This window comes from Papilio machaon, chromosome 2 (assembly GCF_912999745.1).
Source record: "Papilio machaon chromosome 2, ilPapMach1.1, whole genome shotgun sequence".
NCBI lineage: Eukaryota > Metazoa > Arthropoda > Insecta > Lepidoptera > Papilionidae > Papilio > Papilio machaon.
The window spans coordinates 9,538,586-9,552,778 of NC_059987.1; the positions used below are offsets into that span (position 1 = coordinate 9,538,586).

A 14,193-nucleotide genomic window follows, 5' to 3' on the forward strand; every position below is an offset into this window, starting at 1 on the left:
ATTAATTAGTTACTTATACATTTTAACTGTATATGTTATTGTGTCTCGAGATTTTTCCTATGGTTGAAATAAAACATAATTTCAAAAAAACTATTAATTTCTTTCCTTAAACCGTTAAAAGAAATCGCGATATTTTAATAATATTTCTATCATTACATATATACTCTTTAACTTCTACATTTTTTGAGTTAACATCAAAGTATCATGAAAGCATTAATCTTTATTTATTTATTAATTTATTCAAGCACAACCACAACATATATATAACACACTTACAACTTATCAATTAAACAGTAATAGACCTTATACATATGCAAATATTGGTGTACTTAACGTTAACGATAGTATTTGTTCAAGTAGTAGTTTAACGTTTTGGAAATTATTATAAAATAGCACTATTTTATATCTATGTAATTATTCTATTGATTAAGCATACAGTAATTATTTGTAATAATTTTTCTGAAAGAAGTTCATGCCAAAAACATCTATATTATTTGTAGTATTCTGTTCAACTAGTCTGTTAAATCCAGAACAAATCCTGTTCAGAGTTGAATGTTGGGCGAGGTTTGTCCTACACCTAGGGACGTGAAAAAGCTTTTTGGCACCGCGTGTGTTCGATCTCGGTACCAAAAAGAACACATTCTTAAGCAGCTGTTGACACTGAAGTGAACCATTTAGAAGCTTGTACAGAAAGCATGTATCTAATACTTCCTAGGGTTCCTACTAACGTTGGTACAAAATATTATCGTCTTTCTCGTTTTCTCTGATTAAATTGAGATAACAATACGTCTTTGTATGAGTTTCTGCAGTGAAAACTAATGGTAATTATACATTCATGAGAAGTCAATGTCAGCTTGCGGCGATACATTACCCGTCAACACCTCTTGTTTCTGTTGGTACCACACATCATTAACAATTCGGGCCGCGCCGTCAACCGCACGCCGATCTCTTCAATCATAAACAATTTATCTAATACCAGCCTCCTATAGTACACGGGGTCTTTGAAATTGTTTTTTGTACGAACATATATCGAATATGGTTCAACAAGCTAGGCTAGTCTGATGATAATCTCTATTAAAAAAAATTATATTGTACAATTGGGGAGAAAAAATTGAGGAAATTATACATATCAGATATGGGTAAGTATAGAGTACTTAAAGCTCTACTAACAAATGTATGAGAAACATTTTGACGATAAATCTGCTACACCACAATTGTTTCAATGAAAAATTCAAACTTCGAATAAGATTCGAAGTTTGAATAAGATATTCCAAGTTTGAAATTTATAATGCTTCTAGAAACTTCGTTTCATAAATTATTTCCAATACACACGCATACAAAATCTTATAATCGATCAAAACATTAAACTTAAGCACAACTATTAAAGAGAATCGGTAACTGTTTAGCTAAGTTTTTAAAGGCGTATTATGTACAGGCGTAAGTCGATAGTTATTATTTTCACACGACGGTAGAACACTCTCGAACAGCAGTAGAACCTGCAGTACTGCTATTGTTTAAACGCATGGCGCGGGTAGTACTGAATTCACAATAAATGTGCGTTAAAACATATTTTTAATGATGTGCATATCTATATATATATAAAAGAAAGTTGTGTTAGTTACGCTATTTATAACTCAAGAACGGCTGAATCGATTTGACTGAAAATTGGTGGGCAGGTAGCTTAGAACCCGGAAACGGACATAGGATAATTTTTACCTCGTTTTCTATTTTTTATTCCGCGTGAACGGAGTCGCGGGTAAAAGCTAGTTAATAATATTCTTCAATAAAAATAAACATCTTTAACTGTGTACACTGTATCATACTAAGTAGTAATGTTACTGCACTGTCAACTGTTCTCGCTATTCTGACCTCGTGTGAAACTAACATTAGTCTCAAGTTCCGGGTCAAAATGTAACGGTACTATTATTGAAAATGATCGTTGCGGGCCGAGTGTTTTGAACTCTGTCGGTTAATACCTTCTCATCAATACGTGGGTACGCTATACCATATACAGCCGCTTTCATGACTCATAATGAGAGCCTCTTTGGAAGACGATTCTTAAAAAAAAGAAACAACTGCCAAATAGCAGGATCCTCAAACGAACTGTTGGATACATATGACGTGTTCATATTGACTCGAGTGTTTAAATCTTTTAAGAAATTTATTAGTAGGGAGACAAAGAATTTTTATAATTTAATAATAATAGATGTGTTAAATAAGACAACAGTTATCATTTATTATAATTATGAATAACCACACGTAAAATTAATTGTTAATCCATCGTAGAACTTTGTTAATTTTCTATAGAAAAGCAATTAGAACTTATTCTAAGACAACACTAAACTTATTAAATCGTAACCACGTTTATTTAATGTTAATTTACGTTTTATAGGAATAATGTTAGTCAATTTATTCTCGTCATCCCCGAGGGCACCGCGCGCCTTACAAAGACTCTACCAATAATTCATTTTGTGTATTTCCTGCTTGCAGATAAACGTTTGTTGTACCAAACGACCTCCTTTGATTTAGCTGCCATGAATTTAACGAGTGTCTTTTGGCTTCAAAATTCAACTACATATGTATACGCATTTCTATAAAATTTGACTATAAGGGTAACTGGGTTTTATAATAAATTCATAATTTTAGTTTAACTTTTTAAATTCCGTAAAAGTGATAACTAATCATCCGTTCTTCCTTTTTTTATTATCAAATTCCCTACTAACTACCTAAAAAATACTGGCAAGAGTTATTCAAGCTGAGCTATTTATACTTCGAATTGATTCAAATCTATTTAAGAAAAAAGTCTTTAAATCTTCACGTTCTCCTTTCTGAAGCCACAACGCAAATAACCAATACGTTTGCGTAAGAGAAAAAAATTATGACAAAAGATTTAAAATGAATAAAGACACAAGTTCAACGAACACTAACACAGCTAAACAAGATGTCCAACGTATTTAAGTTGCAAGATACAAAAAGCTTTATTTACAATTTAATAAATCATAGAGAATGTTGAAAAGACGTCCCGACTTAGCCTGTAAAATATGTGTAGTGAGGGGGAATGAGATCACCTATCAACATGATTTATTAGAGTCCAGCAGAAGTCTTTTTCTATTCACTATACTAAAAGCTATAAATTAGCTTTACCTTCTTGAGTAATAACGTTCTCAGTAATTTAAAAATATAGTTTATTAACCTAAGACTTGCGTCGTTTATCTTTTTATCTCCTATAATTATAGAAAGAATATAAAAGACTAGCTGTCACCTGCGACTCTGTACGCGTGGAAATAAAAAAAAAACGTAATAAATGTATGTGTTCTTCCATATTATGTTCTACATTTGTGTCAAATTTCATCAAGATCAGTAGAGCCGTTCTGGAGATACTTTTAAACAAATATCCATCCATCTGAACATTCGTATCTATAATATTAATAAGATATACAAATTAATAAAAGTTATGTTTTATTTTATTAGTATAAATAAGAAAATGTCTGTCGTTGTCTCATTTGAAATAAATGAATACTATAACGAAGCAACAAGTTAGTAATTTCATCACAATCCCGTATGGTCTAGTGGCTAGGATACCTGGCTTTCACCCAGGAGGCTCGGGTTCGATTCCCAGTACGGGAATTATCTGTATTTTTTTTCCACAAGATTCACGTTATCAATAATGTTTACACCATACGATAATCTTTCACATCAAATTTAAAAATAAATGAAACTTCTAAATGCACTACTTTTTTAATAAAAAATCAGTGACAGATTTTCTTTACTTTATGGCTGCGGGGATTTCTCAAACGTGGGATTATCAGAAGTAAGCGTATTTTCATGATGGCTGACGTTTATAAAGTACTTAATAACAACGCTATTTATTATATAGACACATGTTCTTTCGATCCCACGATCCGATTGCCTGTGGCGTTTTTTGTAGTTTTTTATTTATAAATAACCACATCAATAACAAAACTAACACTGATATGCTTACCATATCAGATCAATCTCTTCAGTTTTTTACAATTAATTTTGGTTGAAATAGATGATATTACAATGTTTCAGCATTTCCAATGTGTACCAAGATAAAAAGAAAACGTAAGAAAAATACATAACAAACAGATTACGTAATTAAATATTATAAAACGTTTTAGACTTAATAAATTTTTGGAACGAAGTTCCTTATCGCGCGTTGTGAAAGGGGGCTAGACGGAAAAAATTCTTACGAAAAGTTGTCACGACACTTTTTGCTATAGTAAGTATGTTAACGACGAATGAGCGCTACTTCACCATGGCAACGACGTGACAATATATAACGAAAATTCATAGAAATAAAATGTACTTCTTGTGAAGACTTAAGTTTTTTATTCATAGAATAAACATTGGTTCCTTCACTAATTAATCGAAAGGAACTTCGTTCCATCCGGGTGTCCCTTCACACCTCTCAAGTTTTTTTATTATAATCCCGCGGCATACTAACGCAGTGTTATGAGAAACTAATAAACTAAACACTATTTTCTATGTCTTCTCTGTTTAAATACGAGTAAAACTTTATCTTAATCTATTTAAAATCATACTCAAATGAGTCTCAACCCAATTTTGAAAGTTTGAAAAGTTTGAAAATACATTCTTAAAGTGCTAGAGGTACCGAGAAAAATTTCGAAGTTTCGAATATTTTAGTAGACGTTTTCTTACCCCTATCATTATCCCTATCTCTGTTTTTATTAAAAAAAACGAGGAAGAGAGCCATATTGGTTTGACACGGGTGCTTCGATATTGGAGATTTTAAATAAAGAACATATTCAATCTTTTATTCTTTTCTTCTTTTTTTATGTCGTCTCTTGTTTATACAACGCTGGATTTTACGGACATCTTTTCTACGTTAAAATTAGTCACAGTAATAGACGACCTCCTAGTAAGCATGAAATCCTATGGATTGCGGTAAAATATATATAATATGTAAATTGTAAAGCGAATTACTGGTAACATTATTATTATTAATTAGTTCTCCGGTTACGTTCCCGAACATGGTAACAGCAGCGATGAACTGTCATTTGCTGCGGTATTCCGTGAAAGTATTACTGAACTACGGAAATTGAGTTGCACCATTCCCTAAAGTTATCAAAAAATTGAAACATCTATGATTTCTGTTCTTTGAGCAAGCTTGATAAGCTTATGTTTTCAATCGTCATAACGTTTGATCATTACACCACAATAAATCTAAGGCATGACATCAAATAAAAAAATATATCTGTATGTAAAAAAAAAACTTGTATCCCATGATCGAATGACATATCAAACTGAACTAGACAATGAATAAATACCTTGAAATACCTATCAGTGAGAGGCTGTGCTCCGCCCGTGGTCCGGCCGTCCCTCCCAACGCGAACGAGAAGAAAAAACCATTGCAAAAACGTACAAAAAACCAAATCCCGCCAGAGGCCCGTACTCGCATATTTTAAACCAAGATTGCCTTTTCGCGCATGCGCCGGCATAGAGTAACACCGCTACAAATATGTTGCCATTAATTTTTTTTTTTTTCAATTTAAGATAATTTGGTACTTGGTATGAAAAGCCGCTATTATGGACGCTAAATATTAAATACCATAGTTTTACTCCATGCAAACATATAAAACAATAGTTTTTTTTTTCGAAACCGTTTAACATTTAAATAAGAACTCTATAGATATTTTTCCTCAATTACTTTTATATCCCAATAATCTTAACCAAAAGTATTCTATAATTTTGTTACATAAAGATATCTCTGTTTTGTAAGTAATCTATGCAATAATGTTGTATATTATACTGTATACAAATATATATAATGTGTACATATGCTGTTGGAATGTAGACGCATTGTCTCAGCCGGCGTCGGTAAACGCACAGTCAACTTTACGAGCGCAGTCTACAATTCCTCTGAAAGTTACTCTGTGCATAATTTTGTGCAGAATCCGGCGAGTCCGGACAAAAGCTACAGTGCGCGTGAGACGAGCCGGCGACGGAATGTCAATATTACGTTGTTATGCCCCTCCACGCGTTTATTTTTAACATTACTAATGGAATTAAACCAGTAAAGTATTTCAAAACGATAGATTTTTAGACAATCATTGAAATAATAGTCTACAAGGTGCCAATGACAAATAAATGGGAAAGCCAGAATTTTAATCGCTATTACCTAAAATTGCATTTAAATTGCACGTCATTAGTACAATCTGTCGTTTACCTTAGTCAATTGAACAACTATACTCATCACACGTTTACGAACGGTGCATTTCAAGTAAACATTATAATACACGAGATAATCTCAACACATACGTTCCGTTAACATCGTTCAAGTGGCGACTTATAACAAAAACTCAATGATCATTTAACTGTCCTTTTCCATCCCATGTAGAGAAAGTAGGCATCATGGCCGCGCATGAGACGATAGTGACCTTTACTTGAAGCCTCTGTGTAACTCATTCCAATATCTCTCTCAATCTCGGAGTCTGCGTTGAGATTTCAATTGTTTATTCAATATGTATTGCTACTTATAATTTATGTGTTCATTTAACGTATACTAGGTGTCGCCGCGACTCCGTCCGTAATTAGTAATAAGTACCCTATGTGTTCCAGATTACATTCTATATTCATACCAAATTTCATCCAGATCCAATGAGGCGTTCAGGAGATACCTTCAAACAAACATCCATCCATCCATCCATATTATTTTTATAATATTAATATGATTAGGGTAGTGAGGGTACTATGTTGTCGTACACCTTGTCTAAAACAGATTACAATTTTAAAGATCTAATTAAAGACTGTTTATTACTATTTTAAACTACAAGACTCGCTTGAACTAGTTTTCTCAACTGCATAAGATCTAACCTGGAGGTGCAGTCGATCTAAAAATAAAGCGAATGCAGTCAGGACCCAGAATGCAGTCGTAAAGCCGACTACGGTGCAGACACTGTTTTTTTTTGACCGCAGAAATGAGTGTAACATTCATTCATAAGTCGAACCTTCCAGTTGTAATGCGAACAAGGCGTGGCACATGTCACTTGTGTTACTACACTATATTGAAAGTTGCTTTTATCTTGTGTACATGTTGTCATGTAGCAAGTTATCATACATTTTCCAATAAACAATAGATCGGTAACCACCCTTAAATAAAACTTTTCCATCTAGTGTTTTTTGCGCAAATGACAGTATCCTCGATGTACAAAATTTCTTTCGAAGCAATTAAGATGCAATCGAGACGATGAAAATTTTCGAGACCTGCCGATTTTAGTTGCTAAGTGACTTACAGAATACACTATCATAATGGTAACACAGACACGCGTTGTAGTCGACATTTTTATCTGTCATCGTCCAGAGAGAAATCGCTGCGATTTGGAAGTTGGCGTGGCGGAGCAAATCTTTACAGTTGAAATTTTGTAAATATATGTCAATCGTGTTGTTAATAGACAACTGGATTCATCGTTGTGTATACGAAGCGCGCTACGCGATACTCGCGACGCAAGTGTACAGTATATTAGTTCTAAGAATTTACGTTGCCTTATGTAAAGTGTCTAAAAGTAAAAAATTCGATAAAAGAAATATAACATTTAGTTTATACTTGGTTTATTGCATCGATTGCATTTACAACATTTTTAATCTGCTTTGACCAAAGAAAGTGTTATTTATGTATCGTTCTTTTTTAATGAATAGTATAATAATATACACAAGTACTGTACAAAACAACACATACATAAGTGCAGCCATTTAAAGATAACAAACGACTGAGCGAAATAAGTGAAACGCCACTACAACTTAGCAGAACCGGCGCGCTCTTTCCACGTAAACTAAGATTAATGAAACTTTTTGCTCACTATCTCATTTACAATCAATGTTGTATATCTTACCCTGCCATTGTGCTTTCTGTAAGATTTTTATTTATTTATTTCATTGCTTAAAATGAAAACTTAAGGCTTTCATGATAAACTGATCAGACAAATATTAATAAAATTATTACTCCTACACAGATAATAAAATTATTTCTAAAACTAAAACATTCATACTATAAAAATGACGTAAGTATTTCATTTATGTGAAAACAATACAAAATAAATGGGACATATTTTCAACGAAAAAACCTTTGTTTCAATAAAACAGACATTTTGATATTAGCTTCGTAACATAATATGAAAATATAAATTATTTACGACATGGGCTCTCTGCGTTACAAATAACACAAACATTCCCTTTGAGAAGTCCATTCTGAACGGACAGCCGTGTAATTATTATCCAGACAGAATCAAGACACATCTCACCTGACATTTGATATACTTTTAACTTGAATTTTAACTCCGCATCTTTTAATCAATTAAAAAACAACTTTAAAACGGCAAAACGGATCTGGAAAAAATTGACACAAAGATGAATTAATGCGTGGAATAACGCATAGGCTACTTATGCAGATGAAATCACGGTCAAAAGCTAGTTGTAATATAATTTGTATCAGTAGAGATATTTCTCTACTTTATCATTCCACTGACTCTTTGGGAATAAACCAATCGATTTTCCTTTTAATATTCGATTGAACTGTATATAAAAAGAAAATAGTGTACGGATGACCGATGGAAACAAAAATATAACATGAGTTGCCTTCTGGAACATACTAGTCGTACTCAGAACATTCCAGCGTGGGTAGGCGTCCCACAAGATAGAACGATGAACGAGAAAGCAAGGGGCCGAAGAAAATTATTTTCATTTTTTATTCAAGGTTTTTTGCTTTTAATACCTAATATGTTATAATTAAAAATTAAGCTATTCTATTTGCAATACAAAGTAATCAAACATTCGATAAGTCTCTCGACTGTTAATCGCTGTTACTTTACACTTGAACGATACAAATAACTAAGCAGATTACAGCAGTCTCTTTTAAAACGTACCTTAATGCGTTGTTGAGATACATTTAAATGGACTGAGATTGTCAAAATTTTACTTAAAAGCTACTTAATAATGCACAATCCGATTTACCACTTCGGTCGGCTCTACTTTGCAAGCCCACCACATACACTACAGACTTTAAGAATATAATGAAGTTTATTTGTAGTATAATACTGTGACTATTTCATTTGATATTAATATTTTAAAATGATTTTGTGTGTGTGTTGTGTATAATGGTTTTATATACGTCAAATAATTTATTGATATGTCTAATATAATAACATTACTTTTGAATTCATTTGATTATAGGATTATTATTTTGATTTGCCATTAAACTATTTTAAAAAAAATTTACTTTCATACCCAAATAAATTAATTATCTGCAGGATATTAAAGTACGACACGGATATCCAATTTCTCATGATTAAAAAAAGAATAATTCCGCAAACTAAAATATTCCAACATCCTAGTTTCAGTGGTCGCACTATTTATGACCTGGTTTCGGCTCCCATGAGCGGACGTTTGTTTTTATTTGGTCGAAATACTTTTACAACTTGGCTGACCTCCGGCCGATGGTAAGACTAAAAAATAAAGGGCTTTGTTGCCCTATAGCCGACTTACACGCGGTTCAACTTTTTTATTTACGATCGGCAACGCGTTAAGCTTCATTATAAACCAGAGCTGAATACGCCACGGCCACGGTCAAGACTCACTTTGTTCTTGCTTTTTTATATGTGTCCGTTTAAAACCAAAAATAAAAGATACATTGTAATAAATATACAGGCTCGCATCTTTCCTATTACAGACTAATTATTATTCTATCAGATTCCATTAATTATAAAAATAAAAGCAACGATTAATATATGCAATAATGAATTCAGATTATTTTGACGAATTTACAAATTTTTGCCTTTAAAAAGTAGTGGTTCTAACTCTGCCAACAGTATTAAATTAAAATGGTTTTTGCATTATTATTAAAACTGCATTATCAATAACTTTTTTCCAATAGGACTCTAAAACACATCTCGTATTGATAGTGGCCAGTACGGCAAAATTGGACGCATGGGAAATTCGAAAATACGTATACAGAGTTACAAAACCTGTATCGCCTAGCAACGAGAGAACGCGCGGCGGACGGCAGACGGCGGGGTGCGGGGGTGCGGAGGCTGCGCGCCTACCTGCGCCTGCGCAGACGCTCCCCAAAACGAACAAGAGCCTGCATTCCTAGCCTCGCCCCGCGACCCGCGCATACTTCTACTCCCCTCGCACTGTACCTAGGGATGACACAGCTTAATCTTATTTAATTTTTATTGAAAAACCGAAATCTTGTTTTTCTTGATAATATGTAAAAACAAATTAGAACACCCTAAAACTAATAGTTATTTTTTTTTTTAAATTATAAAGTCCTTTCTCTTGGTCTTTTATTGTTAGTCTAATATTAGCTTTTAGCTATTGTTAAATTACTGAAAATTGGGAATTAAGATGAAGTCTTTTATCTCCGACGATGAGAATAATGTACTGAATGCACCACAATATTGGCCACTAGACCGAACAACACGCTATCCTTATAATTTATTTAAGTAACATTCAATGTCATTTTTATTTCGAGATAAGAAATTTGATCTAACTTAGAAAAAGTAAACGAAATACATAAAACCATAATTTGTAATAAACATAACATATCTTTTTTAAATAAATTTTTAATCTTTCTTAAAATAATAAGTAGTTGTCAGCCCTACGTCCGTCATCCCTTGCATCCCGACATTCCCGCGCGGACCTGTTGCGCCGGCCCGGGCGACGCTCGCCGCGCCAACATAAATAATTCAATACGTCCGATTAATTCGTGCTCGATACCGATTCAACTGTCAATTAAGGTACGGCGCGACGACGCGGAGGCCTTAAGGGACTCGCTGCTTTGATGCTGTCGCTGAGGAATGAATCATTGGTGCCGGCCGAGGTGGTCTACAATGTTCCCACCCACAACAGAAGTGCGTTTACAATGTACGGAATTACTGTCCCTACACACAACACAACACTACACTATGTAATGTGTAGATTTAATTGGCATTCAAGTGTTAAGTTTTTACTTTTTTTTCGTAAATAACAACGAAAAAGGTGATTATGGAAATGGTGAACAACTTCCGTTCTTGGAATATTGACTGTTAAAAGTTATGGTTAATCGTACAACACTTGGAGTAGAAATAATCATGGTCTAAAAGTTTAAAACGGTTTAAAAGTTATACATGAGAATTAAGCAGTGCAAAGATACAAGAATATCTCGATCTAAATTCAGAATTATTCACTTTTATACACTAGATTTTGAAGCTCAAAAACAATGGTTGTGTTACTGAATCATCTTCCTGACACCGACGCATTTCCTGACTAATAAAATAGTAGGTGAAACTTCCATACAATTTTGTTGGTAAGCAATTATGTAGAGTCTAGGCAGAGCATTGTCCTAGATACCATGACTCAGCTTTCTCTCGTGAATTATAGCCATTCTAAATCATTCTTATTTAGAGAATGTCGAGCTGAATTATTTGATCCTGCAACTCGTTTACAATACAAGAACGGAACAGTTCTAGAAATTCATATAAATATATGTAATCTTTATAATTATAATATATGGTAGGGTTTGTGTGCTTCGAATATACCTCCCGCGATTAAATACGTAACTACCGGACTAACTAGCTTGCCCGGATTTACGAACAGACAGCCATTTAAAAAAAAACTTACTAGTATAATAAATGCGAATATTTGGATGAATTTATATTTGTTTGAAGGTATCTCCAGAACGGCTCAATAGATCTCCATGATATTTGGCATAGATGTAGATCATAGACTGGAAGAACACAGGCTACTTATTATGTTTTTATATGTAACCAACGTATTTTTAGTAATAACGCAAATAGGATTAGGTTTTTAAAGAATTTATTCTCAAAAAGACAAACAAAAAGTCACTTACATGAGAACAATATCATAAACTATACATAATACAATATGGTCACCGTTTTAGTTGTCAATTTACTTTTTTACAACAATCTAAAATGTATTGAGCTAGCTTTGATCTAAATTGATAACATTAACTTAATTTTTTAATGGATGAAGGTAACGAGTTATGAACACATCATGTGTACGAAATATTATTTTTCATTTTCGATACACACAGACACTCCTGTAATATTAATTGTATATATGTATAGATAATAAATATTTTGTTAATTGACAAGTCTTTGCTACTCATGGCAGAATTTATGGGCGTAGGTAACCAAGAGAATAAAGCCCACGCGGAGATAATGAGCGCAAATATTTTTAATGCCTCAATGATAATAGGTAGCCGTTGCAAACAATAGGTACTAGGCGCTTTGACTACATAGGATATGTCACTAATACATTGTTAATGCCGCCCGTTTGTATTTTGACCAGACAAATTGTAAAGATTTGGCAAATTGCCTGTCTAACGACTTTATTCAAAAGTAACGTGATATCTTACAGCAAAGGTGACATTGGCATTTGCATTGTCGTCAGTGCTTAATAGCGTGGGAATTGAATTGACTGCACAGAAATAGCAGCCAATAAAATGTCACCGTCACAGTGTGTAAATTTGATCGAAATATAAGTCATCATTTTGCCAATGCATTGCATTTTGTCTGGGTAAATTACCAATGTGCGACTTTGACAATTTGCCAGTGACATGTAGAGGATACATAGCCGCAGCCTAGACAAAACAATCTCGGCCGGATCAGAGAGCGCGTCGTGAGTGCGCTCGCGCCGCGCGGGCTGCGGGGGAAGGGTACGGCGAGATACAAAGGCGGGAGGGGACACGCGTGTGGGAGGACGCTGCGTTTCCATTGGCCGCTTACATCGATAGTTTTTCCTTTTTGCATATAACATTTTATCGTTTTCCTTTTCTTTGATAAATATTTGGAGAATTACTTACAAATTAAACTGAACTTTGCTATTTACTATTACTTCCTTTGCCTATTAAACTATTTTTGTTTTATCAAAATCTATATAAATACTATTGCACAAAACATTTGCAATGAAAATACAAACAAAACAAAATTCTGTCGGTTTTTGTATCATTAGCTTTATAGCATATCTGCGTCGAATGGATACAGATTCGCAAACAGTTCGAATATAAAACATGTTGACACGAACTTGCATTAAAACGTTCAGCTATGAAGTTATTGTACCCGCGAATTTAGACCGAACATTAGACAGGTCCTAATTTTTAAGCAACATCATTTAGAGCAAAGATTCCCAAACTCTTTTCTTACATTTCCTTTTAAAAATGTTGATGTTTTCGATGAACACTGCTTGCCCGAGCTTCAATTCTTCTTCAACTTTTGAACCTTTAACTTTACTTCCCGCCAACATAAAGCCAAGTAAGATCCTTGGCCCCCAAGGAGTCGACTTCAACCACTTTGGTAATCACTGGTTTAAACATGGTGGCACTCGATTAATCGCCATGTAGGTATTTCTCGAGTAAATTGTCACCACAGGACAGAACTAATGGTTTCCTGTGAAATAAATATTGTGTAATGATTCTTTACCAGTGTAAAGGATACAAGCTTTTAAACGGCGAATTCAGTTATATTTTTAAAAAAACCGTTAATAAGCGGGATTAACTTACTAAAGTAAAACCAGACTCCCTATTCGTATGCATTGTGTACCGATAACTAAGAAGCCGGGTATTTAAATAGTTCTCAGGCAACTATTGTGACAAAAAAAGTATTATGCAAGAACTGGTCAGCCCTAGACACTACTAACTTGTACTAACTCATAGAATATGCTTTGTATTTCACATATGGGCTTAAATGTGCCTTTATCTTTGACTCAATTTACTTCTTAAAAGCTAACAAATACATCTTCACCAGTGTTAGAGGTAAGCTTGCTAACTTCAGTTCGAAGGATTTATAAACAAACAATTGCTGACCATAGGTTTCTGAGACGAAAATCTTTGTTTAAAACATAGTCATCCTTGTCATTATCTATGATATAACAGAGATAACAACATGTTTTAAATGTAGAGTTTCGTCTCAGAAACCCACTGTGAAACGAATGTTCTTTTCCGCAAATGGTTTTACATTAAGTGCCTTACAGTAGTTTTAATGGTCTTATTGCCTCACTCACAGTCCAGTAATGGTCACAAATAGATTAGTGTAGGTTTTGTGGGACTAATCTAATGGGTAGTTTATCCTAACTATTAATTTATTTTATATGTGGCAATTAAAGCCGTTAATCGTTTAACTGCGTCACAATATACAACGCTATACTATTACCTATGTA

The 14,193-nt window shown here is 33.7% G+C and overlaps 1 non-coding gene across 1 annotated transcript; it reads left to right on the plus strand.

Moving 5' to 3' along the window:
• Positions 1–3,555: 3,555 nt before the first annotated feature.
• Trnae-uuc lies at positions 3,556–3,627 on the plus strand. Its single transcript has one exon. It is a non-coding gene; the product is annotated as a tRNA-Glu (tRNA).
• The last annotated feature ends 10,566 nt before the right edge of the window (positions 3,628–14,193 follow it).